The sequence below is a fragment of the Neovison vison genome, chromosome 3, assembly GCF_020171115.1.
Source record: "Neovison vison isolate M4711 chromosome 3, ASM_NN_V1, whole genome shotgun sequence".
Classification (NCBI taxonomy): domain Eukaryota; kingdom Metazoa; phylum Chordata; class Mammalia; order Carnivora; family Mustelidae; genus Neogale; species Neogale vison.
This window is the reverse complement of record NC_058093.1, coordinates 188,308,306-188,323,628: the sequence shown is the minus strand read 5'-3', so window position 1 is coordinate 188,323,628 and position 15,323 is coordinate 188,308,306.

The window sequence follows — 15,323 nt, the reverse complement described above, 5'->3', positions numbered from 1 at the left end:
TGTGTGGCTCCAGGGCCGCAGCCTGGAGGGTGTGTGGTCCAGGACTGTGGGGACAGAATTCTGAAAACACAAACTCTGTGTAGGGTTGGGGACAAAGGTATGGATGGCCTGAAATACACACCAAGAGGAGAACTCTTTGTGATATGAAGAAAGAGCGAGTGTGAGGTGCTTGCTAATGCTTTTGTCTCTGGATTTAGTGTCAAAAACTAGCCATGGAATGTCGAGGTGTCATCATGGGCCATGGACAGGTTTCCCTCAGTGGGGATTTGGCCCAATCCCAAGAGACTGGGGTCATTTTGTGGGATGGGAGGAATGCTTATTTATTTATTTATTTATTTATTTATTTATTTACCTAAGTTATCCGACCAAAAGAGGGATTCCAGAGCAGAGCCTTGCAGAGGGGCAACTAGAAAACTCGACCTCTGGTTAAGACTGAGGGACTTGGGGCATGGCAAGCCCCATATGTGGGCTCTTGTTCAGTCACTGAGTGGCCTTACTTGAGGACAGGGCTCACTCTTCGGGTCATAATGCGTGTTTGTGCCCAATGCGGCCCTCAAGTATGGGCGGATCGTCATGGTCCACTCTGTTTTCTCCTACATTGATCCTTGGACAACATGTCAATTACAAGGTTTCCTGCCATGGGGAAGAAGGAGTTCTTATTTCTGCATCACGTTCACCACTGGACAGTGATTTAAGTTCTGAAGCCTAAAAACCGAGGTTGAGAAGAGATGACGACCTAAGGACATGGTGGGTGCCATGTACTCAGCGTGCAGCCAGATGTCTGGGTGTCGGTCGGGAGGTCTGGGCTCAGGCTGTGTCAGACAGGGCATTAGTGTCCAGGGTAGGCTGTATAATTGGGGTAGAGTTGAGTGGCCTGCAGTTTGATCCTCGTTTGAGACTTCTGGTTAGCCTCATAGGGTGACGTTTTCCTTCTGGAGGGCAGGCAGAGTGCTGCATTGTGTCTACAGAATTCCCAAAGTGGAGGGAATTTTGACCAGGAGTGTGAGGATGAAAATCTGAGAGAACAAGCTAGTCTTGGGTTTTGGGGTGAGGGCAGGGCAGGCACACTCTGAAGAGTTTAATTGAGACCTCGTTCATCTGATGTCAGGGCGAGGATCAGACATTGGCTCACGGTGGAGTTTCTGTCCATGATGGCCCCTTCATTGGGGTGGGGGCATCAGGAGGCCATTGAGGTTTTCCCATGATGGGTATTGTGAGATGCTCCAAACCACAAATATTCCTTCTGTGGTACAATTGAGAACTGTTGGATTGCTCCAGGACGTCCCATAGGAAACGACTCCAGAGAAGTGTTCTAAGGACGGATTCCTGGGCAAAACGCCTCACATTCCCATTTTCTCCTAGCAAAAATATATGTTCGATCTGCTGGGTCTGGGGGAGCAACCAAGGGGGCTGAGTCGAAATGGACTCTCCAGCGGATGGGTCATAATGTGGGTTTGTGTTCATGGAGACCTTGGAATGGGGCGGTGGCACCGGGGCCCTGAAGCATTCTCCTAACTGGAGGTTTTGACACAGCTCCAAAGAGCATGTGTAACTTGTGGAGATGACATTTGTTCTGAACGGTTCCTCAGGAAACCCCAAATGCTGGAATTAGAAACCAGGCCTCTGGGGTGAGATGACTGGAAACCAAAACAATGGATCTGATTAGGGCCTAGGGGCATGTCGGGTTCAATGTTTTTCTTTGGGGATATCTGCCTACGGATCTGAGTGGAGGTAGTTGTTCAACTGGTGGCAGATCGCCCCTGTTTGTACCAGGCAACCTACACCATTGGGATAACTTTGGGGATTTTGGAGGTTCCTCTAATTTGTACAGTTGTGTTCAATGGGGTGGGCAGAATTCCCTTGGTGGGGGCAGGCACAGTCCTGAGTTTTGGCTACAGAGACCGCAGCCTGGAGGCTGCATGGGTCAGGGTTGTGGTGATAGAAGGAGCCTAAAAACACAAACTCGGATTAGGTTTGTGGACGGAGGTATGTCAGGCCCGATCTAGAGATCTTGAGGAGAACTATTCAGGATATGAAGAAAGAGTGAGTGTGATGCACTTACTGAGGCTTTTGTCTGGATTTTGTATCAACGATAGCCGTTGAATGTCGATGTGGCTTCATTAAACATGGATGTGTATCCCTCTCTGGCGATTTGGCCCAATCCCAAGAGTTTGGAGTCATTCTTTAGGATGGGAGGAGTCCTTTCTGTTTTTTTACCTCAAGTGTCCCAACAAAAGACGGATTCAGAGGAGAGCCCTCTGGAGGGGCGACTGGACAACCCAACTTTTGGTTTAGAATGGGGGCCTAGGGACATGGCAAGCCCCATATGTGGCTCCTGGTCCAGCCACTGAGAGACCTTACTTGAGGACAGGGCTCACACTGAGTGTCACAATGCGAGTTTGTGCCCAACCTGGCCCTCAAGCATGGGTGGGGCCTCATGGGCCACGCTGGTTTCTCCTACTCTGAATGTTCAACAACATGCCAACCACATGGTTTCTTGCCATGCAGAAGGAGTTCTGATTTCTGCATCATGTTCAACGCTGGGCAGTGATTGGAGATAAGGTATAGGTTCTGAAGCCTGAAAACCGAGGTTGGGAAGAGATGACGACATAAGTCCATGGTCGGGTCCAATGTGATCAGTGTGCAGCCAGCTGTCTGGGGGTCGGTCGGGAGGTCCGGACTCAGATTGTGTCAGACAGAGCATTAGTGCCCAGTATAGACTGTATAATTGGGGTACAGTCAAGTGGCATGTAGGTTGATCCTAATTTGGGGATTCTGGGTAATCCCATAGGGCAATGTTTTTCTTCTGAGGGGCAGGCAGAGTGCTGTATTGTGGCTCCGGAATTCCCAAACTGGAAGCCTTCTGGGTCAGGACAGTGAGTACAGAAGTTTGAGAACACAAGTTAGGTTTAGGTTTCGGGGCGAAGGCATGGCAGGCACACTCTGAGGACTTAATCAAGCTCACTTGCATCTTAACTCAGGGCGTGGATCAGTCTTTGGCTCGGGTTGGAGTTCCTGTCCATGATGGCCTCTTCATGAAGGGGGAGGTCTCAAGAGGCCATATAGGTATTCCCACGATGGGAGTTGTGAGATGCTCCAAACCGCAAGAATTCCTTCTGTAGACCCTCGAGAACAGTTGGATGGCTTCTGGAGGTCCCATACGGAATGAATCCAGAGCACGATTCTAAGAATGGATGCGTGTTGTGCCCGCCTCACATTCCAATTATTTCCTAGCGACAAGGCAGGTTTGATCTGCTGACTCTGGGGGAGCATTGAGGGGGCTGAGTTGAAATGGACTCTCCTGAGGATGGCTCATATTGTGCATTTGTGTCCTGGGAAACCTTGGAATGGGGTGGTGGATCTGGGGCCCTGAATTATTCTCCCAACTGGATGTTTTGACAGAACTCCGAAGATTACGTTTCCTATGTGGAGTCGAGATTTGTCCTGATGAGTGCCTCAGAAATCCCCCATATGCTGGTATTGGAAACCAGGCCTTTGAGGAGAGATGTTTGGAAACCAAAGCAATGGATCCTATTAGGGCCTAGGGGCTTATCCGGTTCAATCTGATTCTCTGGGGCAATCAGTCTACAGGTCATATTGGAGGTAGTTGCTCAACGTGTGTCACATGGCCCCTCTTCGTTAGATTGCCCTTGTTTGTCCCGGGTTGCCTACACTATTGGGAATGCCTCAGGGTCTTTGGAGGTTTCTCCCAATCTGTATGGTTGTGGCCAATGGAATGGGCAGAATTTCCTTGGAGAAAGCAGGCACAGTCATGAGGTGTGGGTCCAGGGTCCCTAGCCTGGAGGGTGTGTTGATCAGGGCTGTGGGGAGAGAAGTCTGAAAACACAAATTCAGCTTAGGTCTGGGGACGTAGGTATGGCAGGCCTGATCTACAGATCATGAGAACTCTTCGGGATATGAACAAAGAGTGAGTGTGAGGCGCTTCCTCAGGTTTTTGCCTGGATTTTGTGTCAACGATGGCCGTGGAATGTCGGGTCGGCACCAATCAGAACAAATTAGGAGAAACCTCCAACATCCCCAAGGCTATCCAAAGAGTGTAGGCCGCCCGGGAAAAACAGGGGCTAACTGCCACCAGCTGAGCAACTACCTCCACTCAGACCCAGGTACCCAGAGAAGAAGATTGAACCAGACAGGCCCCTAGGACCTCATCAGATCCATTGCTTTGGTTTCCAGACATCTCTCCTCAGAGGCCTGGTTTCCAATAGCCGCATATCGGGATTTCCTGAGGCACCCGTCAGAACAAATCTCGTCTCCATATGGGAAACTTGCACATGGGAACTGTGTCAAAACCTCTGGTTAGTAGAAGCCTTCAGGACCCTGGTGTTACTGCCCCATTCCAAGGTCCCCATGGACACAAACCCACAATGTGACCCATGCGAAGGAGAGTCCATTTCAATGCAGCACCCTCAGTTGCTCCCCCAGAGAACACAGATCGAATATTTCTTATCTCAAGGAAACAATTGGAATGCGAGGCGGGCAGCCCAGGCATCCATCCTTAGAGCCCTGCTCAGGAGTCATCCCTATGGGATGTCCTAGGCCATCCAACATGTCTCAATTGTCCCATAGAAGGAATCCTTGCAGTTTGGAGAATCTCACAACTCCCTTTGTGGGAAAACCTCCATAGCATCATGATGCCCCTCCTTCATGAATGGGCCATCATGGACAGAAACTCCAACCCGAGTCATCGTCTCATCCTTGTCCTGACCTCAGATGCATGAGATCTCGATTCAGCTCTGCAGAGTGTGCCTGCCATGCCCTCGCCCCGAAACCTATGCCTAGTTTGTGTTCTCATACTTCTGTCCTCACACTCCTGGCCCACAAGCCCTCGGGTTGGTAATTCTGGAACCACAATTGAGCACTCTGCCTGCCCTCCAGAAGAAAAACGTGGCCCTATGGGGCTACCCAGAAAACCCAAATGAGGATCAACCTGCACACAACTCGACTATACCCCAATAATACAGTCTACCCTGGGCATTAATGCCCTGTCTGGCACAGCCTGAGCCCACACCTCCCAAACAACACCCAGGCAGCTGGCCATACGCTGAACACATCGGACCCGCCATGGCCTGAGGTCATCATCTCTCCCCAACCTTATTTTTCAGGCTTCAGAACCTAGACCTTAACTCCAATCACTGCCCAGTGGTGAACGTGATGCAGAAATCAGAACTCCTCCTTCCCCATGGCAAGAATCCTTGTGGTTGGCATGTTTTCCAACGTTCAGAGTAGGAGAAACCAGCATGGCCCATGAGGCCCCACCCATGCTTGAGAGCTTCATTGGACAAAAACAAGCATTGTGAACCTCAGCGTGAGCCCTGTCCTCAAGTAAGGCCTGTCAGTGGCTAAACCAAGAGCCCGCATATGGGGCTTGCCATGCCCCGAGGCCCCCATTCTTAATCAGAGTTCGGTTTGTCCATTCTCCCCCCACCCAGGGCTATGCTCCGGAATCCCTCTTTTACTGGGACACCTGAGGAAAAAAATAACAAAAAAACAAAACAAAACAAAACAAAAACAAACAAACAAACAAAAAAAACCAGAACAGACTCCTCCCATCCCAGCGAATCACCCCAAACTCCTGGGATTGGAACAAATATCCAAAGAGGTAGATACGTCCATGGCCCTTGAGGCCACCTCAACATTCCACGGCAATTGGTGATACAAGTCCAGAGACAAAAGCCTGAGCAAGTTCCTCACTCTTGCCCTTTGTTCATATCCCAAAGAGTTCTCACGGTCTGTAGATTCGGCCTGCCGTACCTACGTCCCCAAACCTAGGCCAAGTTTGTGTTTTCAGACTTCTGTCCCCACAGTTATAGCCAACACAGCCTCTTGACTGGGGTCCCTGAAGTGTCATCTCAGGACTGTGCATGCCTTCTTCAAAGGGTATTCTGCCCATTGCATTGGCTACAACCATACAAATTAGGAGAAACCTCCAAAGTGCCTGAGGCTATCCCAAAAGTGTCAGCACCTCAGGACAAACAGGGGTGAACCTCTACTCAGACCCATAGACAGATGTCCCCTGTGAAGAAGATTGAACTGGACAGGCCCCTAGGCCCTAATCGGATCCAACACTTTGGTTTCCAGGCATCTCCACAGAGGACTGGTTTCCAATACCAGCATACGGGAGATTCCTGAGGCATCGATCAGAACACGTCTCATTTCCACATGGGAAACTTGCTCATTGGGGCTGTGTTAAATCCTCAGGTTAGGAGAATCCTTCAGGACCCCTAGTGCCACCGCCCCATTCCAAGGTCTCCATGGACACAAACCCATATTATGACCCATCCACAGGAGAGTCCATTTCAACACAGCCCCTTCAGTTGCTTCCCCAGGGCCAGCAGATTGAACTTCTCTTGTCCCAACGTGACAATTGGAATATGAAGAGTGCTTCCCAGGCATCAAATTTTAGAACACTGTTCTGGAGTTGTTCCGTGTGGGATGTCCTTAAGCCATCCAACATGTCTCAATTGCCCGCAGAAGGAATTCTAGCGGTTTGGAGCATCTCAAAACTCCCATCGAGGGAAAAACTCCATGGCCTCGTGTTGCCCCACCCCCCTTTCTGGAGGGGCCATCATGAACAGAAACCCCAAATTTCCACTGTCTGATCCTCACCCTGACTTCAGATTCACGAGTTTTCGATTCACCTCTGTAGAGTGTGCCTTCAGTGCCCCACCCCGAACCTATGCCAAGCTTGTGTCTCAGACTTCAGTCCTCACACTCCGGGCCCACAAGCCTTCCAGGTTGGCAATTCTGGAGCCATTATGCAGCACTATGCCTGCCCTCCAGAAGAAAACGTTGTACACTGGGGCTACCCAGAGACCCCAAATGAGGATCAACCAGCACACCACTCGACTGTACCCCAATTACAAAGTCCACCCTGGTCACTAATGTCCTGCCAGACACAGCTTGTCCCCGGACCTCCCAACCGACACCCAGACAGTTGGCCGCACACTGCGCACATTGGACCTGCCATGGCCTTATGTTGTCATCTCTTCCCAACCTCGGTTTTCAGGCTTCAGAACCTATATATTATCTTCAATCACAGCCCAGGGGTGAACTTGATGTAGAAATCAGAACTCCTCCTTCACCAAGGCAAGAAACCTTGTGTTTGTTATGTTGTCCAATGTTCAGTGTAGGAGAAACCAGCGTGGCCCTTGAGGATTCGCCCATGCTAGAAGGCAGCGTTAGGAACAAACATGCATTGTGACTATAAGCGTGAGCCCTGTCCTCATGTAAGGTCTCTCAGTGGCTGGACCAATAGCCCGCATATGGGGCTTGCCATGCCCCTAGGCCCTCAATCTCAACTAGAGGTCGGGTTGTCCAGTTGCCCTACTCATGGCTCTGCTCTGGAATTCCTCTTTTGGTGGTACACCTGTGGGGGGGGGTACTCAGAACGGACTCCTCCCATCCAACAGAATGACCCCCAAACTCTTGGGATCAGGCTAAATCCCCAGAGAGGGAGACACGACCATGTCCCATAAGGCCACCCTGACATTCCACGGCTATCATTGACACAAAATCCAGAGACAAAAGACTGAGTAAGTGCCTCACACTTTCCCTTTGTTCATATCCCAAAGAGTTCTCTGGATGGTCTGTAGATAGGGCCTGCCATACCTACGTCCTTCTGTCCCCACTGCCCTGGCCCACACACCCTCCAGGCTGGGAACCCTGGAGCCACACCACAGGACTGTGCCTGCCCTCTCCAAGGGAATTCTGCCCATTCCATTGGCCACAACCATATAAATTAGGAGAAACCTCCAAAGTCCCCGAGGCAATTGTAATAGTCTAGGCTGCCCAGGACAAACATGGGCAATCTGACACCAGCTGAGTAACTACCTCCACTCAGACCCATAGTTAGATGTCCCCAGAGAAGCAGATTGAACCGGACAGGCCCCTAGGCCCTAATCAGATCCATTGCTTTGGTTTCCAGGCATATCTCCCCAGAGGCATGGTTTCCAATATCAGCATATGGGGTTTTCCAGAGGGCCCCATCAGAACAAATCTCATCTCCACATGGGAAATGTGCTCATTGGAGCTGTGTCAAAACCTCCAGTTAGGTGAATCATGCAGGGCCCCGGTGCCAACACACAATTCCAAGATCTCCATGGACACACACCCACATTGTAGCCCATTGCAGGAAGCTCGGTTACTCCCACACAGCCAGCCGATCGAACCTGTCTTGTGGCAAGTAGACAATTGGAATGCGATGCAGAATCCTTCTCTGGAGTCTTTCTGTATGAGAGGTCCTGTAGGCATTCAACAGGTCTCAATTGTCCCTAACAAAGAATCCTTGCAGCTTGGAGCTTCTCACGATCCCCATCGTGGGAAAACCTCCTTTGCCCCATGATGCCCCATCCCCTTCATGAAAGGGCCATCATGGATAGAACCTCCAACCTGAGTCATGACTGATCCTCGCCCTGATTCAGATGCACGAGATCTCAATTCAGCTCTGCAGAGTGTGTCTGCCATGCCCCCGCACTGAAACACAAGCCTAGCTTCTGTTCTCCGACTTCCATCCTCACACTCCTAGCCCACAAGACCTCCAGTCTGGTAATTACAGAGCCACAATGCAGCACTCTGTCTGACATACAGAAGAAAAACGTTGCCCTATGAGGCTAACCAGAAACTCCAAATGAGGATCAACCTGAACGCAAAACGACTAGTCCCCAATTATACAGTCTACCCTAGGCACTAATGTCCTGAATGACACAGCCTGAGCCCGGACCTCCCAACGGACACCCAGACAGATGGCCGCACACTGAGCTCATCAGACCTGCCATGGCCTTAAGTCGTCATCACAATGTTAGGGTCCGTGATCAAAGGAACGAGACTGATACAAAGCGAAGGTCAAGCAAAACTTTATTTCGCGCCAAGCATCATGAATCGCACTGACCGGTCAGGGCTTTCTTTTATAAAAGATGACAACTTTGACCCCGGCGAGCCTATTCCCAATGAGGTTGCTGACATCTAGGTCGTTTCTCACTGTGTCACTGCTGAGGGTCCTGGAGTGCGGGGCAGGGCCGCTAGCATCGCAGGCGTCAAGGGACCGCTGACAACTGGACCGCAGATGTCTCAGGACCGCAGGCGTCGAGGGACCGCTGACAACTGGACCGCAGATGTCTCAGGACCGCAGGCGTCGAGGGAACGCTGGCAACTGGACCGCAGATGTCTCAGGACCGCAGGCGTCGAGGGAACGCTGACAACTGGACCGCAGATGTCTCAGGACCGCAGGCGTCGAGGGACCGCTGACAACTGGACCGCAGATGTCTCAGGACCGCAGGCGTCGACGGACCGCTGACAACTGGACCGCAGATGTCTCAGGACCGCAGGCATCGAGGGAACGCTGACAACTGGACCGCAGATGTCTCAGGACCGCAGGCGTCGAGGGACCGCTGACAACTGGACCGCAGATGTCTCAGGACCGCAGGCGTCGAGAGACCGCTGACAACTGGACCGCAGACGACTGGACTGCTGGGCCGCCGGAGGCTGCAGGCTGCAGGCGATGGCTCGGGGCCGCCGCCGGAGGCTGGAAGCTGCAGGCGGCGGTGCTGGGGGCCGCCGCCGGAGGCTGGAAGCTGCAGGCGGCGGTGCTCGGTGCCGCCGCCGGAGGATGGAAGCTGCAGGCGGCGGCCGCTCGGGGTCGCCGGAGGCTGGAGGCTGGACCGCCAAACGCGGTTATAGCTCTTACAAGAGCTGTTACAGCTCTTCTATACACCGTTGACTCCCCTGCTCTTCTGCGACTTCCACCGCTCTCCGCTCCACTTTACCGCTCTCCGCGGACTTCACCGCTCTCCGCCGACTCCATCCCTCCTGTAGCAGCCGCTGCTCTCCTGCAGCAGCCCCCGGCCCTCCTGCAGCAGCCCCCGGCTCTCCTGCAGCAGCCCCCGGCTCTCCTGCAGCAGCCCCCGGCTCTCCTGCAGCAGCCCCCGGCTCTCCTGAAGCAGCCCCCGGCTCTCCTGCAGCAGCCCCCCTTGGCAGCCTGGCAGAGCAACCTTTATGGGGGTGGTTAAGCCCCGCCCCTACACAGGTGGCCAATTGAATTCCAACCCTCCCAGTGGATATACATACGGCCTACTGATTGGATGACTCCACTCAGTCTGCCCCACCCTACATTCCCCCCTTTCCTTTGGAGATTAGTCAAATCCTTGACTTTTCAGCTTGTTCTATGTTATTTCAAGCATATAAGGTAAATATTTTGTCATTTCTTTAGTATAGCAACAATACACTCACAGTTTCTTTAGTCTTAGTTTCAGTCCATGGTCAGCAGGGTCCTTTGGCTGCATTTCCCATTTCTGGAGGGCATCCTTACTCTCAGCTCGTTTGACATGACCCGCATGAACCCAGGCCCTGATGCCTTCCACTTTTACTGCCGTGGGGGTGGTTAGGATAACAGTAAATGGTCCCTTCCAAAGAGGCTCCAAATTCCCCACTTGATAGCGACGTATCCAAACCAAGTCCCTGGGTTGGTAAGGATGTGGTTCCACCGTCTCTGTTCCAGTGTGGGCAACTCGGATTCCTGTATGGGCTTTTTTTAAGACAGATTGTAATGCCTGCAGTGACTGGAGTACAGACTGATCCGTCATTTCTGCTAGGGCAACCTCCTGTAGCCGAGGACAGAGTGGGGGGGGGTCTCCCAAACAATATTTCAAATGGGGTCACCTTGCTTAAATAAGGTGTACATCGGGCTCTAAGGAGGGCAAAAGGAAGGAGATCTACCCATCCACCACCAGTTTCCAGAATTAGTTTTGTCAAGGTCTCTTTAGGAGTCCGATTCATTCTTTCTACTTGCCCCGAACTCTGGGGCCTGTATGCACAATGTAATTTCCAATTTGTGCCCACAGCCTTGGCCAATGCCTGTGAGACTGAACTTACGAATGAAGGGCCATTGTCTGACCCAATTGCAAGAGGCAGCCCGAACCTAGGAATTATTTCTTCTAGTATCTTTTTTGCTACTACCCCTGCGGTCTCATGCTTGGCAGGAAAAGCCTCCACCCAGCCTGAAAAGGTATCCACAAAAACCAACATATACTTGTGCCCATATTTTCCAGGTTTCATTTCTGTAAAATCTATTTCCCAATAAATTCCTGGTTCCTTACCTCTTTCTCTTTTCCCTCTTCCCATTTTAGTTCTTCCTACATTAACTGCCTGGCATTGGGCACATCTATCAACTACATCCTGAACCATACGACCTAATTTAGAAACCTGGAACTGCTTGCCTATAAGCTCCTTGAGTTTTCGTGTCCCCAAATGAGTACCCTGATGTATCTGGCCTACTAACTTCTTACCTAGTCTTCGAGGAAGAATTATTTTTCCTATTTTTGTCTTGGCCCCGACCCCTTCATAGTCTAATTCAACCCATTTCTGTAAATACTTTAAATCCTCTTCTGAATAGTTTGGTTTTTCTGGTAGTGCTGGAGCCGGGAGTGCAGCTAGTTCTTGCACTTTTTCTCGAGCTGCTTGCTTTGCGGCTTGATCTGCTAAGTAGTTTCCTTTTGAAATCAGATCAGTCCCCTTTTGATGTCCTGGGCAATGCATAACAGCCACCTCTTTCGGGTCCCAAATAGCCTGGAGGAGAGCTAATATTTCTCTTCTGTTTTTAATTCCTTTTCCTTCTGCTGTTAATAGGCCCCTTTCTTTATAAATAGCCCCATGTATGTGCAGTGTAGCAAAGGCATACCTGCTGTCCGTATAGATGTTGGTGGTTTTTCCTTTGGCCATCTGCAGTGCCTTCGTGAGTGCAATTAGTTCCGCTCTCTGTGCCGAAGTTCCATGTGGCAGGGCTGCTGTCCAGAGTCTCTGCTCAGGAGAAACCACCGCGGCCCCTGCATACCTCTTTCCATTGACTATGTAGCTGCTCCCATCTGTGAACAGAGTCATCTCGGCATCTGGGAGGGGAATGTCTCTGAGATCCGGCCTTATTCCTGTGACTTGGGTTAAGACCTCCCCACAATCGTGTGGATGGTCAGCTAGCTCTTCTGGCAGCAGTGTGGCTGGATTTAGCACTGCTGGGGGTCGGAAGGCCACTTTTGGTTCATTGAGGAGAAGGGCCTGATACCCCGTTACTCGGGCGTTCGTCATCCATCAGTCTGGTGGAGTCCGGAGAAGGCCCTCAATCGCGTGTGTGGTGGTTATAACAAGATTTTGGCCCAAAGTTAATTTGCTCGCATCCTTAACCAGGAGGGCTGTTGCGGCAATTATGCGGAGGCAAGGAGGGAACCCAGCTGCTACTGGGTCTAGTTTCTTACTAAGGTAGGCCACTGGTCTTCGCCAAGGTCCCAGAGTCTGAGTTAAAACTCCTTTGGCCACTCCCGATTTTTCATCCACGTATAATTGGAAGGGTTTGGTTACATCTGGGATGGCCAATGCTGGGGCACTCAGCAAGGCTGTCTGTAATTCCCGAAATGCTCCCTCTGCTTCAGCTGTCCACTCAATCCTAGTGAGCCCTCCTTTTGTCAGTTCATAGAGCGGTCGGGCAATCTCTGCAAACCGTGGTATCCATAGCCTACAGTAGCCCGCTGTTCCAAGAAACTCCCTTACTTGTCGGGACGTGGTGGGACGGGGGTATCGGGTAATCACCTGTTTCCTGGATTCAGACAGTGAACGTACTCCCTCATGGAGGTCAAAGCCTAGATAAGTGGCATAGCTCTGACAGAGCTGTGCTTTCTTTGCTGACACCTGATACCCTTTTTTCTGCAGAGCCTGTAAGAGAGCTCTCGTCCCCCACAAACACGACTCATAGTCCTCGGCGGCTACTAGCAAGTCATCAACGTATTGTAACAGAGTGACTCCTGGATTAGAAATTCTGTACTCACGCAAATCCTCATGCAGGGCCTCATCAAAAATGGTGGGCGAATTCTTGAATCCTTGGGGAAGTCTTGTCCAGGTGAGCTGGCCTTGAAACCCCTCCTGTGGGTCAGACCACTCAAAAGCAAAAAGGGGCTGAGATTCCCTTGCTATAGGTATACAGAAAAATGCATCCTTTAAATCTAAGACAGTATATACAGTTCTTTTGGGGACCAGGAGGGAGAGTAGGGTATAGGGGTTAGGCACTGTCGGGTGTATATCTTCAACCCGTTTGTTAACTTCCCGCAAGTCCTGAACTGGTCGGTATTCCCCAGTCTCGGCCTTTTTGACGGGGAGCAAAGGAGTGTTCCATGAAGACTTACAAGGAACTAAAATCCCCTCTCCCCGGAGGCGGTTAATGTGTTTCCTGATCCCTTCCTTTGCTTCCTGGGAAAGAGGATATTGCCGGACGCGTATAGCCGTAGCTGTCGCCTTTAATTGTACCACCACTGGAGGTTGTTCTTTAGCCAAGCCAGGGGGCTTCCCTTCTGCCCAGACCTCAGGAAACTCGTTCTGTAGGATTTGGAGGAGGCTTTCCCCCTTTGTCTCCTTTGGTTTTGAGACTGGCTCGTAAAGGCGGTATTTATCCACTGCTGCCATAAGAACCTGTACAGTGGGTTGTCTCAATGTTACAGTCATATCTCCTTCTGAAAACTGAATGCCAGCTCTTAACTTGTGGAGGAGATCTCTTCCCATAAAATTATATGGGGCATTAGGGAGGACCAAAAATCGATGTTTAACTAATCCCGAGGCTAAATTTAAAGTCCTTTCTGTTGTCCATTTATGTCTCTCTGTGCCATTTGCTCCTTGTACCCAAACTTCCTCTCCAGATAGTTTTCCCATAGGTTTAAGTAACGATGAAAATTGGGCCCCTGTGTCTACCAAACAATCAACTGACTTCCCCTCCACTTCAATTTTTACCCGAGGTTCGGGGAGGGGTTCCGAACCATGGCCCCTTCAATCTCTGGTGGCAAGCGTTGCCGTCTTCCTTTTAGGGCACTCCCTGGCCCAATGTCCTTTTTCTTTACAGTAAGCACACTGATTGGAATCTAAGTCTTCCCGCCTGCCTTCTCTCTGCTTAGGTTTTTCCTTCCATTTACTATCCCCTAGCCGTCTCCTCCCCACCTCATGTAATGTCAAAACCTTAACCAATTTTTTGTCTCTTTTTCATCCTCTTGTGCATCCCTGTTGTTAAATACCTTTTCTGCTATTCCCACTAACTCAGTCAGATTTTTTCCTTCAAATCCTTCGATTTTCTGAAGTTTTCTCGTTATATCTGGGGCTGACTGACTTGCAAAAGCAAGATTCATTGCCCTCTGATTTTCAGGTGCCTCAGGATTGATCGGGCTACACATTTTATAGGCTTCAATTAGCCATTCTAGGATGGCTCCTGGACACTCATTCTTACCTTGAGTCACTGTACTAATTTTGGATAAATTTATGGGTCTCCTTGCAGCTGCACGGAGGCCTCCCAATAGAGCCTGGCGGTAGAAATGTAAGCTCTCCTTACCTTCATCAGAGTTTGGATCCCAGTCGGGAGATTCCCTCGGGCAGTAGTCCTCCATCCGGCGGGGATTGAGGTCCCTGCCAAGTCTCTCGCTTATCACCTTATGGGTTTCTCGCATGATGCGATCCCGTTCTTCCCCATTAAAGAGAGCCATAAGGAGCTGTTGAACATCTACCCAGGTGGGTTGATGAGTAAGAAAAACAGTTTCCAAGAGGCTAATTAAATCCTGAGGGTGATCAGAAAAGGATTTGTGTTGGGTTTTCCAGTTATAGATGTCAGAAGAGGAGAAAGGGATATAGCTTAAGTAAGGCCGCCCTCTCCCCTCTGGTAGAGCAACCTCACGAAGGGGCAGCATCGGCGCAGACCGTACCAGTGAGGTAAAGGAAGGCTGAGGAGGATAGGGGAAAGGGGAAGGATCAGGGCAGTCTCGCCGCATGGTGATCCCATAGGTGGACCCCGACCGTGTATGAGGTGGACTTGTAAAGACATTTTGGGACCGAGAGTCAGATTTAGAAGACAAATAAAGGGGGGGTGAATTCCGCATCCTCCATATCTGATGGAGGTAGAACGGTCTTCTTCCCTGAATCCCCCTTATCTGCTTGTTCTGGTTTTGGTGCTCCAACCTGCCTTTAGAGGGAGAGAAATAATTTCATTAGCGGGTGGAAGATGGGACTTGAGCCATGATGGTGGCTCTTCTATCAGGTATCGCCAGGCCACAATATATGGTACTTGGTCTCGATGTAGATCCAAGACCTCACTCAGGGTAGAATATATCTGAGTCAAGGCAAACGTTCCTTCCGGTGGCCACCCTGTGGAGAAATTGGGCCATTCTAATTGACAGAGTGTTTTTAGTTTTCCTGGATAAACCTTATCACCTGACTGAGTGGCTTTACCTTGAAAATCTTTGAAATGTTCAAGAACAAGACCTAGGGGTGTCACAGGCCCCTTATTCTCTGTT